This window comes from Mirounga angustirostris, unplaced genomic scaffold (assembly GCF_029215605.1).
Source record: "Mirounga angustirostris isolate CCGP_5_RB_7025 unplaced genomic scaffold, mMirAng1.0.hap1 SCAF_5, whole genome shotgun sequence".
In the NCBI taxonomy this organism is placed as follows: Eukaryota; Metazoa; Chordata; class Mammalia; order Carnivora; family Phocidae; genus Mirounga; species Mirounga angustirostris.
The window spans coordinates 51,649,544-51,663,332 of record NW_026991713.1 but is presented as its reverse complement, the minus strand read 5'-3'; the positions used below and the strand labels follow the sequence as shown (position 1 = coordinate 51,663,332).

The 13,789-nt window shown below is 44.0% G+C and overlaps 1 protein-coding gene across 6 annotated transcripts in view; it reads left to right on the top strand.

Moving 5' to 3' along the window:
- SRGAP1 (SLIT-ROBO Rho GTPase activating protein 1) overlaps positions 1–13,789 on the top strand; it is a 316,037-nt gene that overhangs the window by 288,887 nt on the left and 13,361 nt on the right. The gene's annotated exons all lie outside the window — the stretch shown is intronic.

Genomic DNA, 13,789 nt, shown 5'->3' with positions numbered 1-13,789 from the left:
TCTGTGCCAGTCCCAAGGCACGCAGGTCACATCGGAAACCAGATGTTGGTCGCCCGCGACAACAAGCTGCCTTCCCCGGTGAGGCCGCTGACCAGCTGAGCCGGGAGGAAAGTCGGAGGGTGAGGAGCAGCCCTCCGGCAACATCACAGAGGGAGAGAAAGCCCCGGGCCTGTGGCGGCGCCCTTACTTATATCTGCACATGAACGGGGATTGTCAGGGCAAAGATGGCTTTTAAACAAATGCCGCCCTTTCAAAACGCTGTGGAGCTCTGGAAAGAAACACAGTTGCCAGCTGATATTCTTGCTCAGGACTTGCTCAAAGCAAACGGCTTCTGTCTTCACGAGCCATTCCCAGCACGCGCGTGGAAGCCGAGTTACCTTGGGAAAGCCATTCCCCTCGCAGCCCCCTCCTCGCTGTGGCTGGACCGCGCTGCGCGTCCGCGCCCGCCGTCGGGGGACTTCCGTGGTGTGTTCCCGCCCAGCAGTCTCTGCCCCTGGGCCACACCAACGTTTCTGCAGGTGAGGGCTCCGAAGTGCAAAGGAGTTAGAAGGGGAGGAGTTGGGGACGCAAGGGAGGGGACTTGCCTCCAAACTGGGTATGCAGAGCATGCACGACTGAATACAACAGAGCAATGAATATATAGTTTTCTGAAGACGCTTCTATTCATGCAACATATTTCAGAGCACCTGCCCGCCCCCCCAGCCTTGCAGACACTCTTCCAGATGCTTGAGATGCACAAGTACGAAGACAAGAAGCCCCGCGCTCATGGAGCTCACATGCATATTTTACATAAGATTGGGAAATGGCGGGCGCCTGGGTGGCTCAGATGGTTAAGCGTCTGCCTTTGGCTCAGGTCATGATCCTGGAGTCCTGGGATCGAGTCCCGCATCGGGCTCCCGGCTCAGCGGGGAGCCTGCTTCTCCCTCTGCCTCTCTCTCTCTCTCTCTCTGTCTCTCATGAATAAATAAATAAAATCTTAAAAAAAAAAAAAAAGATTGGGAAATGGCTAGTGTCTATATCCAAAAAGAGAATTCTTTTGTGCGGGATGATGGACCTTATGTTGCGGGGCGGGGGAGGGGGGGCAACCTCCCGCATTTCCAGGCACCGCCCAGGGTGCATGTCATACCCCAGCCACTGCACTGGAAATACAGAGGTTAGCAACACGGCACTTGGCCTCTGGCCCCAGGAAGTTGAAAGAATGGAGAAGGAGAGGGTCGCTTAGAAATGGATGGCCACCCGTTTAGAAGAGAGATCAGGGCAGCAAGGGAAAGGAATCAAAGAGCCCACAGCCAAAGGAGACTGAGCAAGGCTGGGTGGAAAAGGGGCTGGGGCTTCCAGAGGAAGCGCTGACTGAGCGGAGGGTGAGGATGACGGTATGGAGAGGTGACAGAGGGTTCGGGGTAAGGAAGGGCAGTCACAACGATGCAGGAAACAGCATAGGCTGTCCCAGGGAAGAGTGTGTGAGATGTGGCTGGGGAAGGGGCAGGCCTGCACACCCCCAACAAGACTCAAACTGCAGGAAGGATGACCAAATAGATCCTCAGGTCAGGAAACCATGTAATAAGTCAGACTAGGCTCCTAATTAATAGAATTTTACTTTAATCTATACATGGAAAGCAATTCTTTTGTTTTGGGTCGGGCCTGTCTCTATGCCTGTCTCTATGCCTGTCTCTATGCCCTGTCTCTATGCCTGTCTCTATGCCTGTCTCTATGCCTGTCTCTAAGCCCTGTCTCTATGCCTGACACTAGGCAAAAACAGCTATTGACCCAGCCACTTGATCCTTACCGTCTAGTCACACCTGCAGAATTCTACAAATCCATCTAGAATATTCAGAAAATGACAAAGAGAGAGGTGCATACATGAGGCAACCTCCAGCTGAACATCTGTATCTAGCTGCACAGAGGGTTCAAACCGTAAACCTCTCCAAGGCGGATTACCTACCTTCCTCATCCCCATAGGCTAGACTACTCAACAGTACAAAGATATAAAATGGTATAAAGTATATAAACAGTATAAAAACAGTATAAAGTGGTGAAGAATTCAGGTTCGGGAGGCACCTGGCTGGCTTGGTCAGTGGAGCATGCGACTCTTGATGTTGGGGTTGTGGGTTCAAGCCCCATGTTGGATGTAGAGCTTACTTAAAATGAAATAAAATAAAATAAAATGAAAAGGGATTCAGGATCTGGAGTCAGATAAAGTCAGATTACAGTCCCTGCTCTATCTCCTTACGAGCTATATAACTTTGGGCAAGTTACATAACCACCCCATGCCTCAGTTTCCTCACCTGAAAATGGGATTTATTCATTTCCTATCACACATTCAGATAAAGCCTGTGAAGCGCTTTGCATAAGACGTAACACTCAGTCAGCACAGCTTCCATAGTCAGTGCGCCTTCTCGGGAAGGTAGGGGTTCAGAGCGGCGGAATTACCTACACCCTGCTGTTGTGAAGATCAGGGATGGACTCTCAGATCTGTTTCAGGCCTTTCACAAAATTTCAGTTTCTCCCTCCTAGGAAAGACTAGTAATAGTAGTTTCCTGTGTGGTCACAATAGGAGGATAATTCATTCTAAATGCCTGCATGAGAATAGAAACTGATGTAGAGCTAGCACCAGAAGAACAGATGCAACCCACAAACGATGAGTAAAACGTTTAAGACTATGCCTCGTATAGGGAAAAAAAATTCAATAACTACGAAAATGAGCCCTTCCACCCAGCAAGAACAGAGTTTACAGTCCAAGGGACACCCTCTGACCCAAGATAAGGAATAATACAGGCAAAAGGACTTAATATTAATAGTAGTCTTCTCAAAGCCATTTAGAACTAAAAAGCACCGCATGTAAATGTTGATCATATTGCTGTTAATAAGTACTATCCTCCCTTTGTATTCATTACTTGAATGTGACAGAGTGAGCTTTCGTAATTCCCACAAGCACAGCCAGGTAGATACAGAAAACCTGAGCTGAGTTCTCAAAACAGGATTCTTCTTCACAAAGGCATAGTTGATGCCAAATAAATGAGATTTGAAGCCTAGGAACAAATAATACCACAAACACAATTTCTTCCTTGCAAGGGAGAATGCCTTTTGGGGGTCTGTTTTATAGAATCTCAGACTTTTCCATTTGGAAGGAACCTTACAAGCCCCTGTAGATCAACCTCCAACCTACATGATCACTATCCTAGTCACTGGTTTAAAAAGGGGAAGGAAACGGAAGAGGGATGGGGGAGGAAGGGAAGGAGGGAAAGGAGGAGAAAGGAGAGAGAGCATGTGAAAAATTAAACGGTACAGGGATGAAATCAGAATCCTGCAACTCAACACTTACCCAGCCAACTCTGTGTCTCCTCCTAGGCTGATTTTAAACTTTTGATACTTGTTGGGTAGGAGGTTTGATCAGGTCTAGATAACTGTAGTAAAGGCACCAATGGGTTCATCCTGTCTTTAATAGTAACTCCAGAATACTACACTGAAGCCTTTGTGGAAAAGTCAGACCCACACCCACAGCTCTGACTTATACAACATTCTTATTTTTACCGTGACCTAGATGAGGCCGTATACTATGTGGTTACCATGGGCCAATGGATATCTTTCTGCAATTTTGCTGGAGGACCCAGGATGTTATCTACTTTGTCATAACTTTTATTTTATTATTTATTTATTTATTTATTTTTTATTCTTATGTTAATCCCCATACATTACATCATTAGTTTTAGATGAAGTGTTCCATGATTCACTGTTTGTGCACAGCACCCAGTGCTCCATGCAGAATGTGCCCTCCTCAATACCCACCACCAGGCTAACCCATCCTCCCACCCCCCTCCCCTCTAGAACCGTGTTTGTTTTTCAGAGTCCATCGTCTCTCATGGTTCGTCTACCCCTCCGATTTCCCCCGCTTCATTCTTCCCCCCCGCTACCTTCTTCTTCTTCTTCTTCTTCTTTTTTCTTAACATATATTGCATTATTTGTTTCAGAGGTACAGATCTGAGATTCAACAGTCTTGCACAATTCACAGCGCTTACCAGAGCACATACCCTCCCCAGTGTCTATCACCCAGTCACCCCATCCCTCCCACCCAACCCCCCACTCCAACAATACTCAGTTTGTCATAACTTTTAAAATCAGGATAAAGGATATTTCGACATGTGTCACCCAGAAAGGGTGTCATGTGACTAAACTAGGTGTTCTCTTCCGTTACTAATTTCTACGCTGTTTGGTAAATTTCCCCAATGCAGAGTTCTCCATTAGGATTTCCCTCCTTCCCTCCTTTCCACAAATTATAAGGCATGTTTTATATCCTAGAAGAGCTCACAGTCTACTGAGTGAAAGAAGGAATCTTCCTGGAGGGTTAAAATATCATAGCATTTCCAGTAGCACAAATAGTTCAGGAGACGGGCCCTCTAGGTGGGGGCCAGCCATATTGTACCCCCGTGACCATAAAGCAAAGCAGAAAACTAAATGCCACGAGCATGGTATGAATGAATTGGGACAAGAGTCCTCAAAGGGGAAGAGATCTTTTCTGAGAGGGGTGACAAGGGGAACTTAATACAGAAGATGGACTTTTTCCTGGGTTCAGGGAGGCATAGGATTTGGGTAGGTAAAAATAGCAGGACGTAATGATCTAGTCTAAAGCAAAGGGTTTCAAAGTGTAGATCCCGGGCCTGCAAAATCAGCAACACCTGGGACTTGTTAGAAGTGCAAATTCTAGGGTGTACCCTTGACCTACTGAATCAGAAATAAGTCCTAGCCGTTGGTGTTTAGCATCCAGGTGATTCTGATGTTTACTTTACTTTGACAATCAATTATCTAAGTTTGAGATTTTCAAGCTGGGGTCTATGAAATTGGATGGGGAAAGAAATACCCTTTATTCTCACTCATCTCTAACTGAAACTTAGCATCTTCTTCCATTGCAGATGTGAGCAGTAAACTACTATGGAAATTATTAGGACCAGTGCTAGATCCTTTTACAGTTGGCTCTTGAACAACACAGGTTTGGACTGCGCGGGTCCACTTACATGCAGGCTTTTTACAGGACAGTCCTGTAAATGTATTTTTTCTTCCTTATGATTTTCTTAATAACATTTTCTTTCCTCTGGCTTACTTCATTGTAAGGATTCAATGTATAATACCTATATTATACAAAATATGTGTTGACTGTTTATGTAATTGGTAAGGCTTCTGGTTAATAGTAGGTTATAGGGGCACCTGGGTGGCCCAATTGGTTGAGTGTCCAACTCCTGGTTTCAGCTCAGGTTATGATCTCAGGACTGTGCAGCAGAGTTTGCTTGAATTTCTCTCTCCCTTTGCCCCTCCCCCCATGTGCGCTCACTCTCTCTCTCTCAAATAAATGGGTAAATCTTAAGAATAAAAAAAAGTAGGCTAGGGGCACCTGGGTGGCTCAGTCAGTTAAGCGTCTGCCTTCAGCTCAGGTCATGATCCCAGGATCCTGGAGCCCTGCATCGGGCTCCCTGCTCAGCAGAGATCTGCTTAAGGATTCTCCCCCTCTTTCTGCTCCTCCTCCCGCTCTCTCTCTCAAATGAATAAATAAAATCTTTGAAAATAAAATAATAGCCCAGTAAAGGTCAGAAGGATGGACTGGAATACAAAGAAACAGAAGATGAGAGATGAAATTTATAATCCCCGCTTTACTAATAAAAGCCGGACTTGAAGAGGGTGAGAATGAAAATGTAAAGGAGTTGTATAAGAGTGACATTGGGCATGACAGAGAGAGGAATCAAAGGTGACTCCGGAGTTTTAAGTGAGGGTCACTAGAACAGGAATCATACCAAGAAAAAAAAAATCAGAGGTGCCAGGTAGAGCAAGTCTGGACAACGCAAGCGCTGTGTTGTCTACAGGATGTCTAGGCAAGAACAGTCAGTACTTATTTATGGCTTGGTCCTAAGCTTCAAGATTTATTGCAGATCCTGAAGAGTTTATTTGGATTTCCGCAAGAGCTTTTCCCCAACAGAGATTTTTATCCTGGGCACATGGACACACAGGGGTTTCCATGAACCCTTGAAATACTGGAAGTGAATTTTGTTTGGGGTCATGGGCATTTCTGTGGGAGGAAGTAAGTCCTTTCCCTACAAACTCAAATGGTATGTGACCCTCTTTCCCCCTCCAAAACTGTTAAGAAGTACTCTGTTCATCCTTCTAAACATTCCAAGGTAAGCCCTCTTGTCTGATAATTTGGGGGAAGAGGCAGGAGTCTCAGAACAAACCAAAGACGTCTCAGTAACGAAGCAGCAGCGAGATCACAGTCATCTGTGAATGATTCTGAGTCAGTAGAAGCTCACCACACAGTCACCGGATGAGGAGGGAGTTTGGAATTTCTTGGTCAAAATTCAGTGGACAGAAGAGACTCATCTCTTGAACCAAATCTTGTCTGCATACCTGTCTCTACAAGCGTAGTCATGAAAACCCCAACTTTTAAGACTAAAAATGGTCATTTTTACAACAACTCCTGCACTGCTCAGCTCTCCACCGTCCAAAGAAGCCGAACTGCACTGACTGTGCCCTGAGGGAAAGGAAGCCACAGCTCGAGTCCTGGTTTGCTTCGGTACTGCCCTCTACTGGCCAGTTCCAGTTACTCCCACTCTCCAGCTTCATGGGGCCAGATGGGAGATTCTGCAATTATACTGCTTCTGATAGAGCCTCTCTAGAGAGTTCAGACCCCAAAGAGATCCAAAAAATTTTAACACAAATCTACCAGCTCCAAAACCAAAATAAAGCAAGATCAAAATGTCAATAACATTGCTAGGAGATTACAGCATTTTCTAATAGAGTGCTTTTTTTTTTTTTTTTAAGTTGAAAGAAAGTGGTTTTTTGTTTGGTTTTTAGTTTTAGGAGAAGAGTTTAGAGATTCATCACTTCCATACAATATCCAGTGCTCATCACAACAAGTGCCCTCCTTAATGCCCATTACCCAATTAGCTCATCCCCCACCCACCTCCCCTCCAGCAACCGCAGTTTGTTCTCTATAGTTAAGAGTCTGTTTTATGGTTTGCCTCTCTTTCCCCCACCATGTTCATCTATTTCGTTTCTTAAATTCCACATATGAGTGAAATCACATGAAATCTTTCTCCAACTGACTTATTTTGCTTAGGTGAACACTATCTAGCTCCATCCCTGTGGTTGCAAATGGCTCTAATAGAGTGTATTTTTGCCACTCGTTAAGTATTTGTTAACTCCAGATAATTAAGACAAAAAATACTTTCTTTTTTTTTTTTAAGATTTTATTTATTTATTCATGAGAGATAGAGAGAGAGGCAGAGGGAGAAGCAGGCTCCCCGCGGAGCAGGGAGCCCGATGCGGGGCTCGATCCCAGGACCCTGGGATCATGACTTGAGCCGAAGGCAGACGCCCAACCGACTGAGCCACCCAGGCGTCCCCATTATCTGTTTTTTTTTTTTTTAAGATTTTATTTATTTATTTGAGAGAGAGAGAATGAGAGAGAGCACATGAGAGGGGGGAGGGTCAGAGGGAGAAGCAGACTCCCTGCCGAGCAGGGAGCCCGATGCGGGGCTCCATCCCAGGACCCTGGGATCATGACCTGAGCTGAAGGCAGACGCTTAACCGACTGAGCCACCCAGGTGTCCCCCAAAAATACTTTCAATGTGATATATATAAAGTGATAATAAATAAGCAGAAGAGGCCAAGATATTAGGAAATTTAAAAGCTGTGCCCACAGATTGGAATAAGGAAATAAAAGCCTTGAAAATAGCTGTTTTGTGTTTTTTTTTTTTTTTTCATTAAAACTAAGTACCTTTGTTAGGTAGTATGTGGAAAGTGGTTTCAAAGTAAGCTTAATAAACGTATGTTTATTTGTCAAATATACTTCAGTAGAGCTGGAAAATAAAAGAAGACTGATTATATTTTGCCTTTCCATTATCACCTTCCAGTGTAATCGATATATATGGATGATAAATATAAGTTATCCTCAGCATCTGATGAGTCAGCAAGCCCTGATCAGATACACAATTCGAGAGATCTTTGTTGGTAATGAAAGGACTTGTCATTGTTTCTTTTTTTTTTTTTTAAGATTTATTTATTTATTTGAGAGAGAGAGCGTGAGCGTGAGCGGGGTGGGGGGAGGGAGAGAGGGAGAGAGAGAATCCCAGCAGACCCTACACAGCGCAGAGCCCGGGCTCGATCTCACGACCTTGAGATCATTAACTGAGCTGAAATCAAGAGTCGGACGCTTAACTGACTGAGCCAAGCAGGCACCCCCTCACCATTCCTTTCTTATTATAACTTCAGGAACAGAAGGGTAAAAGAAAATATTGCCCATACTAACATGTAACTTAGATTTCAACTCTCCTTTTCCCTCCTTTGAAGTCCTTCCCTACCTCCAAAAAAATCTACACAAGAAGTTACTAAAGATTTCACAGGGAAGAAGGGAGAGGTTTATATTGTAGACATTGTAATATTGTCCAATATTGTTACAATTCTCACTTGTGGGTAATTGAAATTTGACAAATCTATACAATTTGTTGAAGCTAGGCATTCTTTAGCTGCTGTAGGTCCCATTTTGTTGGAGTTAATTCTTTGAGGACACAGACAGGAAAGTTCTCTTCTTTTCCTCAATATCATCATCCTTCTAAAAAGTACACAAGACCACAGAGGCTTAGCTTTGATAAAATGAAACAGTATTGTTCCTGGAGATTCATGGTGGTGTTAAAACTAAAAATAACATTTAAAAAATACATAAAGAATCATCTTCTGCGGCTGTCCAAGGACGACTATACTTGCTAATAAGCAAGATGGTTACAAATACGAGTCTCAGAAAGTGGCCTTGTTATTGAAAGCAGAGTTTTAAAAATTATGCAGATAAGACCCTGTGTCTGCATTAGTGAGTTACTGTGGAATTGTATGATTCCACATCAATTGAGTCATATACCATTTGGTCAAAAAGTTTAACCTGCATGTCCAGACCTTGCCAATGGCAGTGTGAAATGAGGTCACATGTATTTATTAATACCCATTTTAAGAAAAATTTAACTCCTCCTCCTGCTTAACTTCAGGACTTCCAGGGTCTTGACAAATTCCTCTCCTCAGTTTCTGGAAGTCATGACACCCCCCCTCCCCCCACCACCACCCCAGTGGTCTACTGCCTCAGCAATCCGTCTGTCTCCTGGCCGGTCCATTCTCTCCCTGCACCGGCTATCATCTGTCACTCTGCTGAACAGCCCCCCCCTCCGCCGCCATTCCTGGACTCGCACCCCCGCCAGCCACTGCTTCTACCCAAGCCAAGGCAGAGACCCTTCTTTTAGTTCTCTGCCCAACTGCTCAGCCCAACTGCAACCTTTAAAAGAGACTTCTCTGACAGTTCAAGAAAATGGAAGGGACGTTGTAACACCAAGAATGCTTCAAGCTATACTGGATCTGGCAGGCCAGGTACACCTCCAAATCTCTCTCTTTTTTAGAGATTTATTTTAGAGACAGAGAGCACCCCTTGCTAGTGGGGTGAGGGAGAGAATCTCAAGCAGAGAGAGCCTAATACGGGGCTAGATCCCACAACCCTGAGATCATGACCTGAGCTGAAATCAAGAGTCAGCGTTTAACGGACTGAGCCACGCTGGCGCTACTCCAGATTTCTTATAATAGTGATCTTTGGACTGGGTTTCTACTACCTGGGGTGTAGTAGTGACTGTTTCTCAAGATATGCAAGAATAGGGGTCATCATTAGGACATCAATTTCAGGTCCTCAACTTCCATATGGATGAACTCTTTCCCAAATGGGTCTCTGAAGGAGCCTTTGGTAGGTTAAGCTACTTCTGTCTTCTTCAGTAACTGCTCTTCTCCCATATAAAAACCAACTCACCTCTCATCCATAAGTTTACATTTGGAGTCAGCTTTCCATGTGTTTTTCGTGTTTCTGCAGGTCTTGGGCGTGAGGCACTAACTGTCCTTAATTCGGACTTTCAGGGATGTTTATATCCTTGTAAGCATCCTTGAGACCAAAATGCAGACATGGTTACTGTTTTAGGTTGAATTTTGTCTCCTCCCCACCAAAAGATGTGGAAGTCCTAATTCCCAGTACCTCAGCATGTGCCTTTATTTGGAAATATTGTCGTTGCAGATATACTTAGTTAAGATAAGGTCATACTGGAGTAGGGTGGGCCCCTAGTCCAATATGACTGGTGTCCTTATAAGCAGACTGCCATGTGAAGACAGAGATAGAGGGTACACTATGTGATGACAAAGCAGAAACTGGAGTTATGTAGTTGTAAGCCAAGGAACAACAAAATGGCCAGCAAACCACTCGAGACTAGGAAGGCAAGAGATTCCCCTACAGGTTTCAGAGGGAAGATAGCTCTGCCAGCACCTTGATTTCACACTTTTAGACCTCAGACCTGAGAGACAATGAGTTTCTGTCATTTTATGCCACCCAATTAGTGGGATGTTGTTATGGTGGCCCTAGGAAACTAATACGCTAACTGTCCAGGATAATAATGTTTCACTCGAGCCAATGGAAGGCATGCTTACTGACCCCTATAAAAGATTTGGGTTTCCTGAGGCGCCTGGGTGGCTCAGTCGTTAAGCGTCTGCCTTCGGCTCAGGTCATGATCCCAGGGTCCTGGGATCCAGCCCCGCATCGGGCTCCCTGCTCAGCTGGGAGCCTGCTTCTCCCTCTCCCACTCCCCCTGCTTGTGTTCCCTCTCTCGCTGTGTCTCTCTCTGTCAAATAAATAAATAAAATCTTAAAAAAAAAAAAAAAAGATTTGGGTTTCCTAAGACCAGAATTCTTCTCCTGAAATGCAACCTATTGCCTGAGCAGGCATCCATCTGGGCCCCTCCACACTGACCCTGTGAGAACTGGGGCTCAGGAACATGCAAACATGGTCACATTCTGGCTATTGTTCTGCTGTGACTAACTGCCGCCCAGCTTCTGCTTGCACCCGTGAAACGTCAAGTCGCAGACCTTGCACAGTTGCAACGCGCAGCATTACTGTAGGATATCAAAATCTCTGCCCACCAAACAAAGGAACATTTAGAAAATCAGTTTCTTTAACCAGGTCATCATAAACACATACTCATTTCATTGAAAGACATAGTTCAGATCAATGTTCAAATAAAGTTTCTAATATATATGTCATTTGCTCATTAAACTCTTAGAGCCCCATGGTAACAGAAAGAATATTTATATGTGGAATATGCGGAGCTAGTATTTCATAGGGTGATCAATAATACTTTTTAAGAAAATAAAATCCGTATTAGGATAAAATTCTATGGGAGAGGTAGAATGGAGTTCAAGGAACAAAAAGAGTGATAGAGTATCACAAAGCTTGTTAAGAGATTTTTAAATATGGAAAATGGTTGCTATCAAGTTTCTTTGTACCAAGATTTCACTGGATACATTTAAAAGAACCATTAACATTTTCATTTTAAATGTCAATATCTACGATACATGATAAAATGACTCTTTTGAGACTATTTACATATATATAATGAGGATGATTCCAGATTTTTTTTAAAGAAATCCATCAAAGTGTCATGTTTTTCAAAACTGGTAGGAAGGCACGCAAGTAAAACCGGTTCGAAGACTGTTCACCGCCTTCCCGCTTGAGTGCCCCGGCTCCTGGCCTGTGGGGGGCGCTGGGGCCGGCCCCCCTTCCTGCCGGCCGAGCCTCGCAGGCCCCGCGCGGTCGGGCCGACTGCTGCACCGCAGTCCTCAGCAGAGCTGATGCTTCACGGTTGTTACGTGAACGAGGGTTGGGTGCTAGAAAGCGGCCGTGCGGACCCTCTGGTGTTGCTTTAGGGGCCGCCCTACCAATGGCCTAGCCTGGAGTGCCCGAGACCGGGATGGCTCTGGCGGTCAAGGGGTGTCCTGCCCTGCCGCATGTTGTCACACCAAAAATGAAAAAATGCCACGTAAGCTACTAGATACACACAGCACTCCTTGGCTGTAGATGGCCGGTGTCTTGCGTGCTCACGAAGTGGCTGGGCTTAACTGCGGGCACCCGTTGGCGTCAGTCCTGGATATTTCCCCTCTACGTGTTCCTTCCTCACTGCCTGAAAAAGGCTAACTAGTTGTAAAAACAATCGAGATGAATACGTTCAAGTATGGCTTTTCTTTTCTTTTTTCTTTTCTTTTTTTTTTTTAAGATTTTATTTATTTATTTGACAGAGACACAGTGAGAGAAGGAACACAAGCAGGGGGAGAGGGAGAGGGAGAAGCAGGCTTCCCGTGGAGCAGGGAGCCCGATGCGGGGCTTGATCCCAGGACCCTGGGATCATGACCTGAGCGGAAGGCAGATGCTTAATGACTGAGCCACCCAGGCGCCCCTCGAGTATGGCTTTTCAAAACTGGGTCAGAGACCCCTGGGGTTATGTCCTGGCGCCCTGAGGCATGGGGAAAAGTGACTAAGTGGAATTGGTGAGGAAGATATTAAAAACTAAGGGAAGGAGGAAGGAGAAAATCAGAGGAAAATAATCAATAGTAATTAAGAGAGAAGAAAATGAACCATGAGGAAGAAATAAAGGAAGATTATAACATTTACATTAAAGTGTCTTGTAATAAGGGGAAAAATGGCTGCCTTATTTCAAATTTGGGGTTAAACTTAAGAGGCAGAAGGCAGAAATCCTCATATATTCTTATATATTTCTCTAAAAACTCCCTAGTACCTCTAGAAGATACTAAACAACTCATTATTTTATCATTTTTTAAAGATTTAATTTGTTTTAAGTAAGCTCTACGCCCAATGTAGGGCTTGAACTCACAACCCTGAGATCAAGAGTCACATGCTCCACTGACTGAGCCAGCCAGGCACCCCACTTGCCAGTTTTTAAAATAATGAGTTAGGGGGCACCAGGCTGGTAATGCCAGATATTAGCTGCCTCCCAATAAAATACACAATAGTCACTCCAAAAAAAAAAAAGAAAAAGAAAAAAGAATAAGGAAAGAAATCTGATCAAACCTCTTAATCTAACTTCCAATATAAAAGGAAAAAAAAGATAGAAAAGTATGTTCAGTGATGGCTAAAGGATACCATCAGCAAAGTTCTGATTGTAGAAACTTCACAGGTATGAAATGAAATGAACTCAACACTTCAATCAGAAGGCAGAGATGGTCAGATTGCAGCGCACAGAGGTGGTTGTTGCTCTTTTTAATCAGTCTTCTCTCTCTAGTTCTTACCATAGACACTTTAAAAATAAAGATACAAATAGTGAGAGGATAGGAAAGACATACCATTTGAACTGTAAGCATAAGCAAGCTGGGTCATAAGAAAACAGGCAAAATGCACTTCGAAGCAAGGAGTAGTAATGGAGATAAAGCAGGAAACTTCATCATGATAACATGGCTGATATCTGAGAAAGAAACATTAAAAATGTCTATGGGCCTAAGAAAACGGCTTTAAAGGACAAAATGCAAAAAACTGACAGAAATAAAGGAAGACACCTACAGTCACAGAGATTTTAACACATCTCACTCGGCAATTAAAAGAGCAACCGGAACCCCCCCAAAAGAAAAAAGAAAAAAATCAGTAAGAATATAGAACTGAAGTGATGCTATCAACCAACCATAAAAATTTAGGAACAAAGAACCACAAGGATTCTAAAATAAGGAGAGAGGGAAGGGAGGGTGAGTGGGTTAGGCATTTATCTGCCTCCTCTTCTAAACTAGTTCTTTAAGTACTGTTCAAACATAGTGACTAAGCAAGCACATGTATGCCCCAGATCTGAAGAGAAAGACGATAACAGGAGAGGTGTTAAGTTTAAGGAAAGAAGGGTCCATCTTTTATTTATATAGTTTTCAAACCCAAATAAGCTTGCAAAGCCTTTTTTACATGCAC